Here is a 17391-nt window from a genome sequence, read left to right as displayed (position 1 = left end):
TAGGGAAGAATCCTTGTTTACCTCTTCTACCTTCTGGTGTTTGCCAGCAATCCGTGGCTTGGAGGCCTACCACGCCAATCTCTGCCTCCATTATCACATGGCCATCTTCTCCCACGTCTGCCTCTTTGTCTTCCTGTTTTTATAAGGACACCAGTCCTGATGGATTAAGGGCACATCCCACTCCAGTATGGCTTTATCTTAACTAATTACAACTGTAATCATCTTGTTTCCAAATAAGATCACATTCTGAGATACTGGGGGGTTAGGACATATATTTTGGGGGAGAGGGAGGCACACAATTCAACTCATAACAGAGAGCAGAGAGAGGAGTAAAGAAGGAAGAGCGATTGTGTGTTTATTTCCCCAGGGTTACCGAAGCCTTTGTGAAATACCCTAGCTCCTGTCAGAGGACTCTTCTGGGATGCTGGTGACTTCTGCTCCATGCCCGTTCAGGTCTGGGGGGGCAGGTACAGCTTCCTGATTGGCTAGCCTGGTGCTTCACCTTATTGACTTCCTGTCTTTCACCTTGCTGTCCTCTCTGAGTATGCCATCTCCCACATTCCAGAAGGTAGAGCTACATGCGTGTGATGTGTCACCGTCACAGCTTTGAGAGCCATATGTGGATAGAAACCATTTGAGGGGGTCATTAGTATGTGGACTCTATGGAATCTGAGGTAATAGGTTTGGGGCGGTGAGGTCTGAGACTGTGCATTGCTAACAAGCTCACAGGCTATGAGGTGAACACTGACAGATAGGGAAGGAAATGGCACCAGGCTAACGCTAAGAATTAAGAGCAGGGAAGAGAGAGAAATCACCCATGCGATGGGCTGGAGATGCACAGGAGCCCTGGGGATGGGGGGAAATTGCATCTTTTATGACATCTGGCATCAGACACCCAACCAGATCCTGACTTTCGAACACAGTGACTATGCTGTGAGGTGGGGCCTGAACCACCTTTGGGTGCGGAAGTAGAAACTGAAACACATCACCCTTCTCTGCTTCCTCTAAGGCCATTCCACTATAGTCTTTTATATTTTAAAAGATATTTATTTATTTTCGAGAAAGAGAAAGAATGAGTGGGGGAGGGGCAGCGGGGGGCAGGGGAGAGAATCCCAAGCAGGCTCTGCACTGTCAGCACAGAGCCCTATGTGAGGCTCGAACTCACAAACTGGGAGATCATGACCAGAGCTGAAACCAAGGGTTGGACGATTAACCAACTGAGCTACCCAGGCGCCCCTCCTCTATAGTCTTAACTATATATTATCATCTCTGAAAAAGGTACCTGTCACCTTAAAAAAGAGAGCTAAGGAATAAATAGCTACCTTGGCTGGTCTGAGGGCTGGTTTTCCTCAAGGCCTCAGACACAGTGACTCAGGGTCAGTAGCCAGCTCTAGAAGGTTCATCTTCAGGGACCCCAGATATTCGTTTTATATCTCCTTCCAGAAAAAGAAAGTGAGAACTATCATTTACCTCTAAAGCCTATGGGTCTCCTCTCTCAGAAGGGGCCATTCCAGTTGCATCTCTTCTTCCTGTGGTTTAGAATAGAGCTATTATGGGCTGCATTGTGATACCCATGCACAATGAGGAAGTGTTTGGAAAATTTTCCAGCAATTTGACTTTATTGCAACATCCAAATTTTGTGATGCAAAAAAATATATAGTGTGCATGTGTGTGTGTGTGTGTGTGTGTGTGTGTGTGTGTGTGTGTTGGCATTGGACTAGAAACACAACACTTGAGTCTGGCCCTTCACAGAGCATTTAAGAAGCACCTTATGGAAGACCTGACACCAAAGAAGGGAATCCTAGGCCTCTCTGGGTCAGACTAACTTGTAAGGAACAGGGACCTGGCTTTCCTTGGCATAAGCAGTTGGCTTGTGTGGGTGACGGTCACTTAGGCTGCCCTGTGAGGTCACGCTGCATCAAGGAGGCCAGGCTGTGTGGACACCAGCCTCGCTTCAGACTTCAGATTTCGCAGCAATATAAATTGCTCCATAAGGAGGTGCAGGATTTAGACACTGTGAGTGTTGGCAGCAAAAATATGGACCAAAGAAGAGGCGTTGCCAGGCGAAAGCCACGACAAAAGCATCTAACTCAGTGTCATCCTATGCACGGAACTTGGAGGCCCATCTCCAGCTTCACTACAGAACCCTTTTCTCCTTCCCAGCTTTCCTCCCTTTCCCCCTTTCTTTTACTCTCCTTGCTCCCACTTTCCATCCTTTCAGCTTTTTTTTTTCTTTCATAAAGTAATCTAGTGAAAGGCCGCCCCGCAGAAGGTTTCATATACAAGAAATTACTATTTTTATGCATTCTCCCTTAGGGTACACTTCAGCACAATCCATACTTTTGTGGGCATTTTTTTTCCCCTATAATGTTTGTAGCCAGACTATGGAACCAGCTTCGAGAAAATTAAACAGAACAAGAGAAGCCATGTGCCCCGCAATTAAAGGAAACACTCCAAGTAGCAATGGGAGCCCAACAGGACAGTGCACCGTGCCAAGGGAAAAATGTGCAGCCGGAAAATCTGCCAAGTGTCCCTGATTTGTAAAGATTTTTTTCCATATTTAGGTAAATTAATGTAATTATTTAATGCCTCCTGCAATGGTAATAGGATTGTGCTTGGGCCTTTTCAACATATGGTGCTGGCATCAAAATCCTCTTCGAGGGCGGAAAAAAGGTGGGGGTGGGTGGGTATCAAGGCTCAGATCTCATTTGCCGGTTTTAATGTTGGAGGTCTGCCTGGACCTCGGCCAGCTTGGGGAGGGGGGTGAAAGAGCCGGGGCAATTGATTCAGGGCCTTTCACCAGTTGGTGGGGACAGCAGGCACATGTGCCACCACTGCTATGATCAATGCTTACTCCCCAACAACTCTGCCTGTTCATTGGGGAAGCCCGGCCTCTGGGCTGGGGACCCACTGGCGTGTAGTCCCTCCTCCAAGACCTCCAAAGCTTACTGAGGAAGGGGGACACTGAGTTCCTTCACTTTCTCTCAGGCTCCATCATTTTCAAAGATGTCCCCACATCTAATTACCAGACCTAGAGGACAGTGTCCTCTTGGAAGGTCATACAGATTTTCCCATGGCTCAAAGTCTTCCCCACGTGGGGGACCTGTCTACTTAAAACTGTCTGTAACAGATGGCAAATCCATTTAGATCCCAAACTGGGATAATCTCTTCAGAATACGGCATCTATTATGCGAGGCCAACGGCCTCCTCCATGGCCTGAAAATCAGCAACAGCAACAACAGCATTTAATTTTTGAGAAAATTGAGTGCTTCGTTTATGGGCTGAAGAGTACAAGATATATTGCCTCTTCTGCACAAGGCTTATCTCAGAGGAGAAATGGGTAAACACACATAAAATGATGAGAAACGCTGGGAGACAGGATGAATGGTGTGGTGCAGGCCCCCCTTCCCAGGCCATAGAAAGTTGGGGGGAAAGGAGTGGTTACGTGCCAAACTTGAATTTGGCAGGGCTTGCTTACACACATAGAAGGGGAAGATCTATTTCAGATTGTTTACGCAATGTTGGGGATGCTGGGATATAAATGGTGTGCTTGATAGTTTATAAAGCATAGAGTGGCGAACCCCTGGAGGGGAGGGGTGAACAAGATTAGATGAGCAGTCTTGGCGAACTGTAAAGGCTAGTTTTTGAGGACTTATTAATATCCTTTTTAAGACTGTTTCATGCTCCAGGATCTCAAAAATCTTATTCCACTCTGACAATTTTTCACCTCATGAGGCCACCATGCTTTTTCCAGAATTGACCTATTTTTGTATCTACCTAGCAGGGATGAAAGATGGGGCCATCATTGGTCATCTTCGGCCCCCACTGAGGGCCTCTGGAAGAGGCTCTCCTCTTTTACTTCTGGCTTTGATGGAAATGCCCTTGGATGGAAGCTAGCTTCTGAATCTGAGTGTCCCAGTGGCAGTGATGACCAAGCAGGCTGGCTTTGTGTGGGGCTGTCCCAGGTTTATCCCAGATGTGGGGATGGCTTATAGCCAGCAAAGCTGGATTGTGGTGTTTATGGATCCAGGCTCTGAACCGAAAGCTGCACTTCTAATTGTAAATCTGAAGCCCAGGCTAAGGCACTGAGAGAGGAGACTTCCAGATCCTTGGGGACCCATCAAAGACTATCCAATTCTTGAACTTAGACTGTCTCTCTGCTACGTCCAGTCAAATTCCAGACCATGCATATTTCCAAGAGCAAGGTTCAATGCTTTCTTGCTATATGGCTCTCCTCCCACAATTTTATCACAAGCTGGTGATAGGCTGGTGGAGATGGAAAGGAAGGGGTATGCTTTAAAACACATCAGGCAGTAGGGAGACCTCTGTGTCCATGCTGTAGAAGCATAGCATGAGGGTGTGTTAAGCACCACTCAGAGGCTAATAGTGCTGGAAATAAGTGCCTAATGAATATTAGCTGAGTGAATGAATGAATGGACAGATGAATTTTTTGAGTCCTGGGTTCCTGACGAGCTCATCTTTAATATTTTGTGATTTTGGTAAGGCATATCCCATCTAGGATTCTCTATACATCTATTAAATGGGTAAATTTCTTTATTTAAATAGACTGAATGGCCAAGTAAAATAAATGCAGGGGTCCTGCTGCTGAAGCTGGTGTCACACAAAGAAAAGGGATTGTTATTGTTACTGCCGACCACATAAATTCTTGGAGGATAACCCAGTAGACAATCCATTTTGCTATGATATTCAAGACATCATCTGCACAGTAGTGGGACTTTTCCACCTCCCCTCTCCCAATGTTGGGTCTCCTAGCAGATCTGAACAATTTAGATTGCTTTTTCTGTGCAGGTAGGGTGAAATGCAGAGTGAGCAATGATCAGTGAATACAGGTCCATCTTCTTGGCATGGCTACTCCAAGTCTCCCAGGAGCGTTAATACCTGAGCTCCTGAGTTGAATTCTTCTAATCATTTTGGTTTTTGGTGACTCTTTGTCTAAGAAAGATTGGAAATGTATTAGAATAAGATCTTCTTCGTAGAACACCTAATATTCATCCAACTAACATTTTTGAGCTGTTGCTATATGTTAGCAATGTGCTAAGTTAAGTGATGGATATTTCCAACCTTATCTCAAGAAGTTTATAGTAATGCTGGTATAATGAATAGATGGTATTTTGAGTGCCAACTTCAATCATTTGTAACAACCTCAATTTTAAGGATTCCAAGGTCACATAAACACTGATAGAAATTGCTATAATCAATTAATGATATTTCCAATGGACTGAGTAGGAAAAGCCACAACATATTTGTTGCATATTAATGAAAGTAAAAAAAGTCCTATTCCCCAGACTTAGGGCTGAATATCACTCTATTGTGATAGATACTAGCTGCTCTAAAAAATACCCAAATCCCCCAAATAGAATGACTTCAACATAATAGAAGTTTATTTCTTAGCCACATCATGTTCAAAATGGGTCTTCCTAACTGGCAGTTAGCTTACCTCTAAGCAGTGATATAAGGACCCAGGCTCCTTCCACATTGTGGCTCTGTCATCTCTAATGTGTGATTTCCAGGTGACTGTGCTTTACTGCAGGGAAGTAGAAGATGGGGAAAGGGAGATGGTGCAGATCTGAAAGAGCTTTTGCTCCTATCTCATTGGTAATATTCCATGATCCCCTCTGGACCGAAGGAAACAGGCAAAGGGACATGACTCACCTCCCCAACAACTGTATGCCACCTTTGTTGGACAGGAGCCATTGTTTCAAATAGCATCCCAGTGTTTTTTTTTTCTCCCATCAAGCCTGCTCCAGCTTATTTTCTTCTTCCTTGCAATGAGCCTGGCTTGTTTTATTCAGAAGCTGGAGAATGTCCAATCTGTGTCTCTCTGTATAGATACTATTTTCACCAAGTTTTTAAATAAAGACAGTCATGTCCAATTCCCTTCCAACTTGCTGTGGAGCGAAATCCCAGAGACGGTTCGCACCGCACCAGTTTTGTCCGGGGCTCTGCCAGGTGTGGTCGGGAGGGGCCGTGTAAGGAAAAACACACGACGGTGTACGGCCATAAAGACTGCTGATATGCTGCCCCAGGGAGGATGCAGGGATTTGAGCTTCTCTTTGCTAAGCCACTCACTGAGACACAGGCCTTTACAACTCCATGTTGGAAGCTCTGGGGCTGCTTATATAAACATGCTATTCTAGCAGCACCTGGCAGCCCAATATAAAATTAATTTTACTGTATCTTGCAAGCCATATAGAGCCTTTATGGTAGAGGTCAGCATTAAGTCTTTACATAAAGACTAGCAGATAATTTTATCTAATTTCATTGACTGTGGTTAAGGTTTTTTTTCTCCTTTTTTCTTTAACCCCTTTTATTTCTACTTACAAAGCCCCTCCCAATCTTTCCAGCCCCTTGTCCATAAAGCACACTGGAGGAAATGCTGGGTGACTGAGTCATTCCTACTCATTTCTCTGGTGCCTCTCCCCCTGGTAGTTGACTCCAGTTTTCCCTGGAGCATGAAAGAGGGCCTACCAGCATCTGGACCCCCTCCTGCGTGGATGGGCCAGGCCAGTCAAGGCCGAGATAGGCCCCCTGTAGGGTGCCTGTGCTTTTCTCTACACTCTCTTTCCATATCTATCCCCACTCTAAGAGAGGAGGCCGAATGACTCAGTGCAGGAAGTAGGGCAGGGCTAGGTTTATATCTAAGCTCTCCTTTGACCAGCTGTGTGATCTTGAGCAAGTGACGATCTCTCTGAATCTCTTCATTTATTTATTAAATGGGGATAAAAATGTCTTCCGTGTTGTTAGAACATTTACCTGAGACAACTTAGCAGAGTAGTTGTAGAATATCATGGACTCAGGTATCGGTTAGGACGGAGTGATGCTATTTTTTATAATAAACATTCCCTAATCTCAGGGCCTTGAGATAAGTTGCTTCTTTCTCACTTACTGAAAGTCCAATGGAGGTGTTTCTGGTGAGGCAGCTCTAACTCCTGGGGTGGCGGGGTGGGGGGAACTTGAGGATCCAGGCTTTCCCACCCCTTGATTCTTCCAAGTCATCGTCTCTGGCCTTGGGGAACTTGGCTGAAGTTTTCTGGTCAGGCCTGGAAGTGATGGGTATACATTGTCTGTCCCTACATTCCATTGGCCAGAATCTGTCACGTGTCCCCACCTGGATGCAATGGGTGGAGGTGGGGATTTGGGAAATGTAGTCTGCCATCTGGAAGAAAGGGAACTCAGATCTGAGTAAATACTACCAGCTACAGCAACCAATAAAGGTGAATGCTTCTCTCCTATCCCTGGACTCCATTCTCTGTCTGATTCCACCTCAGATTGGGACTTGGATGGCCTCCTTAGATTCTCTCCCTCACCTCCTCTCTGCTCTCTCTGTGCCCCAGCATGCTGGCTCCTTCCTTCCTCCTCTTTCAGATTGGCACAAAACACTGTGTCCTGGGCAGGGAGATCTGGCTTTCTGAGTGGCCGCATAGGGGCTTGTAGCCCATGGGGACAGGGGCCCCCAGCCATGTCCCTTTGTGGTGCAGTATAAAGTGTGGTTCAAGCACTATTGTAAATAGCTGCATTGCACCACATCTACCCCGTACCTCACCCTCACGCGGCCCTGGGCTCCCACACCCCCAGTATAGCACTGCATCTCAGTCCTTGCCGGTGACCATTTTCTAGATGACCAGGGCTAAGATGTCCTTCTATTATTTATTGTGTATTCTATCATTCATCCCTCCCGCTGCCCCCCACTCCTCAGTTTTTGAGTTCTGGCGACACTGGCCTAGCTTGGGGTCCTCTGAAGAAGCAGGACTTACCCCGTTCACCCCAGGCATGTGCTCGTGCCTTCCTTCTGCTGGAGGACGTGGTTCCGGGTCATTTTATTGTCTCATCCTCAGACCTCAGCCGCAGCGTCTTTCCTTAGGGGAGCCTTACTTCCCCTCACGTCCAGACTCGACGGGGGCCTCTGGTTGTACTTGGGTTCACATCCTGTCCTTTACCATTACAGCCCTCACCACAGTCTGACATGATGTATTTGTGGGAATATTCGACAGATATCTGTTTTCTCCATTAGACCTTAAGCTCTATGTTGTGTAAAATGACATCATTCTGCTTTGCTCTCTACTCTGTGACTAGCACCAGTGTGCTGTCTAGCATAAGGCAGCAGCTCAAGAAATACCTGTTGAATATCTACTGCTTTTTCTCGAGGCCTCCTTTCTCCTCTGACGCACAGTAAGGCAGCACAGAGGAACTCTAACGTCTTTCCGGTATGTGTACAGTTGGGCCATTAGGCATCAGTTAACTTGTAGAACTCACAGAACTTCTGGAACACTGTCCAACCCCAGTTCAGGACACCCATCCTTTGGGACTTCCTAGGAGAGCCAGATCTTTCTGTTGGCAGCTAGATGGCCAGCAGCCTGCACAGTACCTGGAACTTAGTTGGTGACTTAAAGTATTGTTTTGGAATATACATGCATGATGTTCCTTTTCTGTCCCTGTCCACCCTTGTTCCCTCCTTACCTGGGGGCTTTCTTGTATGTGGGTTGCCTTCCCACGTGTGATCAACTACTCAGAGGTATATTTAATGACAAAAATAGTAGTAGTAATAATACTAACAAATCACGTTTATTGAGCACCTGCTATGCCCAAATCTCTGCTGGATATTTGATGGTCATTTATTGGTTTATGTGCTTCTCCCAGTTCGGTGAAAGGTACATGAGGAGCAGTGAATTGCTCAAGGTCAAAGCTAATGAGTGGAAAAGCAGGGGTTTAAACTCAGCTTGACTCACAAGCATTTTTACACTTTTTACTCCATCAGGCTGCCTCCCTTCAAAGAGAGGTGTTGCCTTGTTTTCTCGGGGTGGTGTCTCTCTGGTGGGTGCCCCGCTTCCTCACAGGGCTGTGCTAACTTTCCTTTCCTGCATGGATCAGGATGCAGAGAGGCCTCCCTCCCCCCCCACCCCATTCCTCCTGGGGCCATTCAGCTGACAGCTGCAAAAGGGTCCATAATTTCCCTCTGGCAAGAGACTGCAGTCCAACTTTGGAGCGGACAATTAGCGTGCTCTCAGCTGGAACAATGGAGGCAGCAACAGATGCTTCTCCTCCCAGGGATGCTCCCAGCCGCAGCCCCTGCTAATGGGAGGCTTTCTTCTTCCCTGTGGAGGGACCTGGCAGCCATGCCAGCAGCCTGGGGGTGGGGCTGCCCCGAGCTGGTTTGAGAGAAGCATTATCAGAGCCACCCAGGGGAGCAAGGGCCTTCTTCGGGGGTTGGGGTGCTACCTCATCTTCCTCCTGGATGAGGAAGTGCTCAGGTCCAGTTCTGTTCTGATCTACGGTTTTGGCCAACTCCAAAAGTGTTGCCAAAGGCTTACGAGCAAGCAATCTGGAGGGGACAGATGCAAGTTTAAACTCAACATGCCACTTACAAGCTATTGTCCTTGAAGTCTCTAACTTCTCTAAGCCTCAGTTTCCCCATTGATAAAACAAGGGAATAATAGTCTGGACACTGCAGGTTTGTTTGGGAGAATGAAAGAAAATCACATACGAACACAGCGTTCGGTAGGAGTTCGGAAAGATGCGCCATATACAAGGGACTGTTGGTATCATAATTACCTTTATCTCCGGGGCATAGCACACAGTATATGCTCAATAAACATGCAGTCAGACTTAGAGTGATATAGAGGTAGAGAGACCCTCGGGAAATGCAAATGATGTGCAGACTGTTTACTTGGAGGCATGTCAGGGCATCTCAAAACATTCTGTTGGACGCTAACCTCATTAATAAAATGTATTTTAGCCTCCTGGTTGACCCCAAAAATGTTAAGATATGTTGCCAGGCTAACACACTTCTCTGAAGACCTTAGAATAAGGCTTAACTCATCATTTTGGCTAAACTGAAGATTCTGAGATTGTGAAAGGAACATCTACCATCTGTAAGTGTCCATGAGAATCTCCTTGTTTCCCCATGGAAACAAAAATTAGATATAAATCAGATGCTTATAACATATATAAAGCTGCCTGGTTCTTCCATGATCCCAATTTCAATATTTGGTTTATATCAAGACATATTATTCTTCTTATTTATAGAAGTAAATGTTACACATTTGAATATACTGTAATAGACATACACTAATTAAGCTCCACCTCTTTATGGGATTCCTTATAAAATCCTGCTGCTTAAAAATAAAGACTGATTTCCACCAATTTGTTCCATCTCCTTAATTTTGAAGATAGAATTTCAGGCACGGAAGAAAAGAGGTTGGTCCAAGAATCGATGTAATCAAGACATCTGATGCACGTCTCTCTCTCCACCCTTGTGCCTTTCCAGCCACAATCAGTTCCCCTCTGACCTCCATGAGAAAGACCAGGAAGACCACAATGTCCAGATTCACTGTAAACTTCCTGATCTAGCTTAGTGCTCAGTTAGTTTTGGGTGTTTCTGATCATGCTGTAGCTCATGGCAACATGTTGACCCTGTGATAGAGGTAAAAGGCCCCAGATGTGGGAATCCAAAGACAGCCTGCTTGCTACCTACCCCTCTGACCTCTGCAGAACCCGGATTTTAGGGACCCTTAAGCTTCTAAGACTTGTTCAGTGGATAGTAATGGGAGTCCTTCTTCCCTCCCTCTCTCCCTCCCTTTCTTCCTCCCTCCTTCCCTTCTTTCCTTCTTTTCTCTCTCCCTTCTTCTCTTCCTGTTTTCCTTCCTTCCTTCCTTCCTTCCTTCCTTCCTTCCTTTCCTCCCTTCCTTCTTTCCTCTCTCCTTTCCTCCCTCCCTGTTTTCCTTCCTTCCTTCCTTCCTTCCTCCCTCTCTTCCTTTTTTCCTTCCTTCCTTCTTCAAATGTCAACTGTCTACTATGGCCAAACACTGTTCCAGCTATGATTGAACGTTTAACAAAACAGTCCAGGTATCTCTTCTCAAGGTGTTTGTAAACTATCGGGGAAGAGGTACAATATGTAAATAAGTATTGATAGTGGCATGAACGTATTACAGGTAATGAAGATACTCAACCCTGCCTCAGCTGGGCATATTTCTCTGTTGACTCCACTCACACTGGGGAGAAGGTTCCCAGAGCAGCTTGGGGCTGCCACTGCCACTATAAAGGTAGAAGAACTCTCTGCCAACAAGAATCCGTTATTACCCAAGGGTTTATTAGATGCCTTGGTTGGAAAGAGTGGCCCTCAGCTCCACTTCCATGTGAACTTGGGCCAATAGTCTGATGTTTTCAAAGCCTGCGCTTAGGACTCCAACCTGGCAGGCTTTCTGAGAAATTCCGATGTTGCCTCAAGACAGGCGCTTGAGTGAGCTTGAGGGTCCAAAGCCAGAAGGGCAGAGGTACAACTTCAGTCACCGAGGTTAGAGAAGGGTCTACATGGTAGCTGGCCAGGCCTACTGAGAATGGCTTGGAGGATTCTGGGGCCAAGTCTCAGCTTCTGTTGAGTTAGGGAGTCTTAGGCACCTGCTCAGGAACCCTCCTGCATATGCCACCTTGTGGCCACCCTGAGATGTCACCTGGGCTTATTTGGACTATCAAGAGGGTAATAACTGTCTGTCACTCATTTATGTAACCAGGGGCCAGGGATCCAACAGTGCACCTGATAGACCAGACCTCTCTTCTCCTGGAAACTACTTTCCCATGGCATGGGGGAAATGGCAAATAACCCCCCAGTTGTGATGGTCAGTGTCATGTGTCAACTTGGCTAGGCCAGTTAATTAGATGCTAAACTAGGTGTTGCTGTGGAGGTATGTTGTAGATGTGGCTAATATCTACAACCAGTTGGCTTTAATTAAAGGAGATTATTCTTAACAATCTGACTGGGCCTCATCGACTCAATCAACTGAAAGGCCTTAATAGCAAAACTGAGGTTTGCCTGAGGAAGAAAAAAAGTGGGGGTAGCAGAAGACATTTGAGTTGAGATCTGGAAGGTGAGAAAGAACTAGACAGGAGTACAAGGCATTGAGATGATAAATCAGAGGGTGCTAGTTCAGGAAGAAGAGCTGCTTCTCCAGGGAGGCTGGAGAAAGAGATGTGGTGAGACTGGGGAGGGGAGAGCAGGAGAACACTTGGAACCAAACCAGAAAAAGCCAGGAACACCATGGACAAGTGTATCCATGCCATTCAATGCAGAAGGTTGCCATGGGAGGGTTTTAATTGGGGACCTTAAGGAAACCATGGAGTCTAAATGTATTTATTTGTAAACAGGAGATTCTTATTCTCTACCAGCCTCCTCTACAGACCAGCTGTGAGCATCATACACCATATGGTGTATGAGTGACTTTTCAAAACTAGAGCCTGTTGTGTCCAAGGGGAAGAGAAAGCTTTTATGAAATAAGGGAGGTGAACCGAAGTTGTGGAGGTAGGAATTCAATTCCTCTTGGATCCAGTGTAAACCTAGTAGAAAAAGTCAGGTACTTTGGGTCTCTGGGATCTCTCTGGGTTGGATTTCCATATACCTTAGTGTAGCCAGCTATACTGAGCTTGACCTTCCCCAGCTCTGTTCAGAAAGCCCCCTCTGCACAGCCCCTCTGACTTTGACAACTGGCCCTTCCTTACAGAAGTCCCTTATGCTTCCAATTCCTGGAGATCAAAAACTTGGAGCAGGCCCACCACTAAATCAAGACAAAGCCACTGTGGCTTCACCTTGTAGTTTCCAAGTCATCCGCCCTCAGAGATTTCTGAGCTGGCCTTGGCTGGATGGAAGTATTAGACATGACTTATCTGGGGGCAAAGGATTAAGTATAAGAGGGAAATTATTGGCTCACATAATCAAAAAGTTGTCTCTAAAGTATGGTTGGATGCAGAAGAGAGGATCATTGTTATCAAAATTGTTTTCTTCTTCACCATGTCTCATTTTTCTGCCATATTTGGCTTTATTTTCCAATATCCCTTCCCTTGCAGGAGCAACATGGACAACAATAGTTTCAGAAATGCCAAAGGAAAGAGATTTCCCCTCTACTCAAAAACTCCTGACCACCCCACAATTTACTTGGGTCTCCTGCTGGAGCATTTGTCATCTACTGTTGAGATATCCCATGGTGGGGACTGGAAAATTCCTAGGTTAGCCCATGGACCTTTGGGCTATCCGCCATTCCTTGTCACTCTGTAGGCTTGGCCTCTGCATAGTCTCTGTTCCATCTGAAAACATTGATGGATGCTTCAAGAATTCATTGTTGACCTAGGACATTTGAAGATGATGATGATACAACACAGGGGTGGCTCAAAGCCAAGAGATACTGAAGAAGCAAAGCTCGGCGTGGCCGCCCTAAATTCTACAGAACACCTTGACTTTGACCCTGTGCGGGCACAAGAGGGGAAGTGGGTATTACTGTACCCCTCCTTCTAAGAATCTTCGATGTTCAGAATCATGACATCAGCTCAAGAAAGTAGAGCCTCGAAGAACATTGAGCAAACCCTACCTCCACAAAGGACAGGGTTAAACCTGAACCATGCAGACTTTGATTTGTTGTCCATTTGTATATCTATTTTATATTTAATTTATTTTCTATCCATTGTTTCCCATTTGTTTATCTATTGCAATTTTATAACTCATGTATATAGCATTTATAAAAATAAAGAATATATAAAATTAAAACCTGACAAATAAAGGTATAATGCCCCTTTAAATCTTACCCTTCTCTTCAGTCCTGGCCTCCTCTTTCCTCCACAGACATAGATACTGTTAATTAGGGATGTGAACTTCCAAGTCTTCTATGATTTGTATGTAGAGAAAATAAATGGTATTATTTTATGATCCATTGACTTAGCATACAGACCCTTCAGCTGCATATATTACTCTGAAATTATTTTTTCCCACTCATCCTGTGTCTTAAAGGAGACCCCTGTTGATAAGTACAGATTCACTTCATTATATTTAACTGCTGTATATGAATCATCGCTTATTTAACCATCCTTGTGTTGATGGACACTTGACTCCTGCCCCTCCCCTTTTTCTTTTTCTGTCTCTTACAGTGAACATCCTATACATGTTTCTGGCCACACACATTTTTTCTAAGATAGATATGGAGAAGTGAATTCCTGAAACATAGGGTAAATGCACTTTTAATTTTACATGATATCCTCAAATTAAGCTCGCTCTGACATGACTATCAACGGCCACTCCAGCCAAATTATCAGTTCTTTAAAGAATCATTTTTTTCTGTATCTTGGCCTGTGTGGTTTTCAGACTCAATTTTCCTTATTTGTTCTCTTCTCCAGTTGCTTCCAGTCGGCATTCGTGGTGATAACGCTGAAGGTACACGTTGGGTTTGCTGAGCAAACAAAGATAATTGATCAGAGAAGTAGCTGACAGCTCGGATTCCATTACACAGCTTCAGAAGGATGCTTTGCGTACTGTCTGTTTTCTGATACAGTGACAGCTACTCAAAATCAAGTGGCTGTTGGCTGGGGATTGAAAATCTCCTTACTGTAAAGATATTTGACTTAAAGTCCATTTCTTCCCATGTACCATGTGGACATTCATCCCTTGTGTATCTTTCTATATACTTATTTTTCAATTCTATTCCAATTACAAAAAAATAAAATAACAGTTTTCTAAAACAATCAGATAAAAAAGAACCAAACTACTCTGCAATCAACATGGGTAAAATGAAGACTATAGGCCTTTAGTTTCACGAACAATCATAGAATGGGTCAGCTCTGCAAATATTTCTTATCCACACAAATGTTTGGTTACTGATCCACATTCAATTATACAGAAGCTTCTCATCATTCAGCCCGAGCAGCAAGCACACTGAAGAGTGGATCTAAGACAATCTTACATTTGATTTCTGGTACACATTTCCCTGTTAACTTTTAACATATGTAGCCTGCAGGCATGCTTCACACAGAATCTCCGGCATTCTAAGGAACCAATGATCAGACAGAGAAATGTGTAAAGATTTGAGAACACGCGCAATTTTCACTTTATATGTTGTCAGTGAGTAACTATTCCAAAGGTACTTTTCTCACCACTTGGCTGTAAAAAAAATCCGTAATGCGGTGGCGCTCTGACAAAGTTACACATTTAATGAACACACTACCCCAAGGAATATTTCTTCAAATTTGATAACTGCTTCGCTTGCATTCAAAGACATGCTAACTAGAGACTTTGAATTTAGTTGGAAATAACTCTTCGATTTATTTGATTACATTGAGAAAATCTTCAACAGTCTGTTTTACCTTAGCTCAGTATTTATATCATTTGAGTATGGCCAAGGGTGGGATTTAGCCTTGATCAATAGAGAAGGAATTTGGTAGCCAAGCAATCAATGTAAACAAACATTCATTGAGAATGTTTACCTAACTCTGCTCGTTCTTTTTCTTGACCTCCCACATAATTTGTATGTCTTCCTCATGTGGGCAGATCATTCTATTGCATATTGTTATTATAAGTCTTGCCTCCCTTGTTGGAGTCCTTAGAGGGAAAGGACCCATCTTTACCTTCTTTAATAACCCCCACGACTCCTGCTGCGGGGGTTGGCATTTAACAGGCATTGAATAAATGTCGGCTAAAATGGAGGACACTTCAGAAGTTTACGTTTACCAGTCAAATTCAATAGACTAACTAGAAAATTCTTGTCAATTCATTAAGCAATTCTTTTAAAGTAGTTGAAATTAAAAAAAAATCTTTTTAACGTTTATTCAGTTTTGAGAGACAGAGAGAGACAGAGCATGAGCGGGGGAGGGACAGAGAGAGAGAGAGAGAAGGAGACGGCAGGCTCCAGGCTCTGAGCTGTCAGCACAGAGCCCAGATGCAGGGCTCCAACTCACCAACCATGAGATCATGACTTGAGCCAAAGTTGCTTAACTGAGTGAGCCACCTAGTATTTGAATATTTTTAAGCTAATTTTGAGTTATTTCCTACGCTTGTGAGTATCACCATGAATTATCTTAACAGCTACATAAGAAATGAGAATGATTTAAAATTAGGATGGATGGTGGTATAAGTTCACACTACACACTAACTTCTTATTCTAAGCCCACAGAGATAATAGGTGTATGGGTTAGGATGCCTTCAACTGCAAGGAACAGAAAAACTCCAACTCAAAATCAGCTCGAGGGGTAAGCAAATTCTTTATATGAGATCATGGAGATAATGAAACAAGGTGGTTTCTGCATCACCAAGAGCCTTTCATTTTTTAGCTCTGAACTCTTCAGTATGTTGGCTTTGTCTTCGGTTGACTTCCAGAGAAAATAAGATGGTATCTTCTTACATTTCATTTTGGAAGAGGAAAGTTTTCCCAGAAACCTCTGGATTTGTCTTCCCATCTCATTGGCTAGAATGTGTCACATGACCAACTTAAGACAATCACTATCCCTTTCAATATCCGGGACTGGAGTTAGACTTCCTTAAAGAGCCCAACCCTGAGCAGTAGACTAGACGGATGCCTCACCGAGGCTCTGTCTTAAACAGGATGAAAGATGACTTTAGAGGGCAGCTGTTTATTATCCACTACCTTATGCACCATCAAAACAAGAAAATTGAAAAGATATAACTATTTTCCCAAACAGCATTTGAATGTACATAGACTAGAACCAGAACAGAAGTGCAGAGACATGAGTTAAGTTAAGCGTACTGGTCCGCTAGGTATTCATTTTGACTTCTGTGGGGCTGAGAACCCAATCAGCTTTACTTCTTGAAGTTAGGGGCTCAGATAGCATGTCCTCTCCTGTAAAAGGAGACTGACAAAGAAATCCAGGGCCTTCTTGTAGGGCTGAGATTTCCAAAAGCTGATTATCCATACAGGTAGATAGAAGTGTATACAGGTTCCCAGGCCAAGATGGCAGCACAGTCCATGACTGGATCTTAAAATCCCCAATGTTCTTTGGCCAAGAGCCATAACTCAAGGTGTGGTCTGGTGACCCAGGTGATACCAGCCAGCCTGTGGACTGTTTGTTACTGGTACATGACTAGATAAATACAAAAATGGGGAGTAAGCATTTATGATATTTTTAGCAATTTGATACGGTCAAGACATATTAGCAGGTAATTGTGTTTCTATAATGCATTTTTATTAAGTTTCACAAAACCATCAGTCTTTCAGAGAGCGAAAGAGTGCTTCATTACCACAGATCATGTGAGGAACAACCCCTCAGCTTGGACTGGGTTGTCTGAGAGTTTTGGGGGCCTGGCAGGAGATAAATGCACTGGGTGTTATATGGAAACCAACTTGACAATAAACTATTGCAAAAATTAAAAAAAAAAAAGTAAAAATTTCACAAAAAAAATATCTGGACAGAGAGAAAGCGAAAGGCTGAGTGACTCATAGACTGAGGCAAACACAAAAAATCAAAATCAGAGATTGCCACTCAACATGAGCCTGCAGACTAAAATCCCTAATGCATATGTAAAATTGGTAAACAAGAAAACCAATATTTGGGAAAAGAATTTATTCATGATGAAATTTAAAAAAATTGAGATACCTAAGATTTACT

The 17391-nt window shown here is 44.1% G+C and overlaps 2 long non-coding RNA genes across 2 annotated transcripts; both read right to left on the bottom strand.

The window, feature by feature from the left end:
* Window positions 1-359: 359 nt before the first annotated feature.
* LOC115281094 lies at window positions 360-7816 on the bottom strand. Its single transcript, XR_003904069.1, has 3 exons — window positions 7776-7816; window positions 1471-1529; window positions 360-604 (listed from the first exon to the last, which is right to left on the bottom strand). It is a non-coding gene; the product is annotated as an uncharacterized LOC115281094 (long non-coding RNA).
* On the bottom strand, window positions 4537-7047 carry LOC115281092. The gene is made up of 3 exons (XR_003904068.1): window positions 6908-7047; window positions 5459-5545; window positions 4537-4953 (listed from the first exon to the last, which is right to left on the bottom strand). It is a non-coding gene; the product is annotated as an uncharacterized LOC115281092 (long non-coding RNA).
* Window positions 7817-17391: the final 9575 nt, after the last annotated feature.

Source organism: Suricata suricatta, chromosome 16 (genome assembly GCF_006229205.1).
Source record: "Suricata suricatta isolate VVHF042 chromosome 16, meerkat_22Aug2017_6uvM2_HiC, whole genome shotgun sequence".
NCBI classification, from domain to species: domain Eukaryota; kingdom Metazoa; phylum Chordata; class Mammalia; order Carnivora; family Herpestidae; genus Suricata; species Suricata suricatta.
The sequence above is the reverse complement of the archived record's forward strand: the minus strand, read 5'-3'. Positions and strand labels throughout refer to the sequence as shown.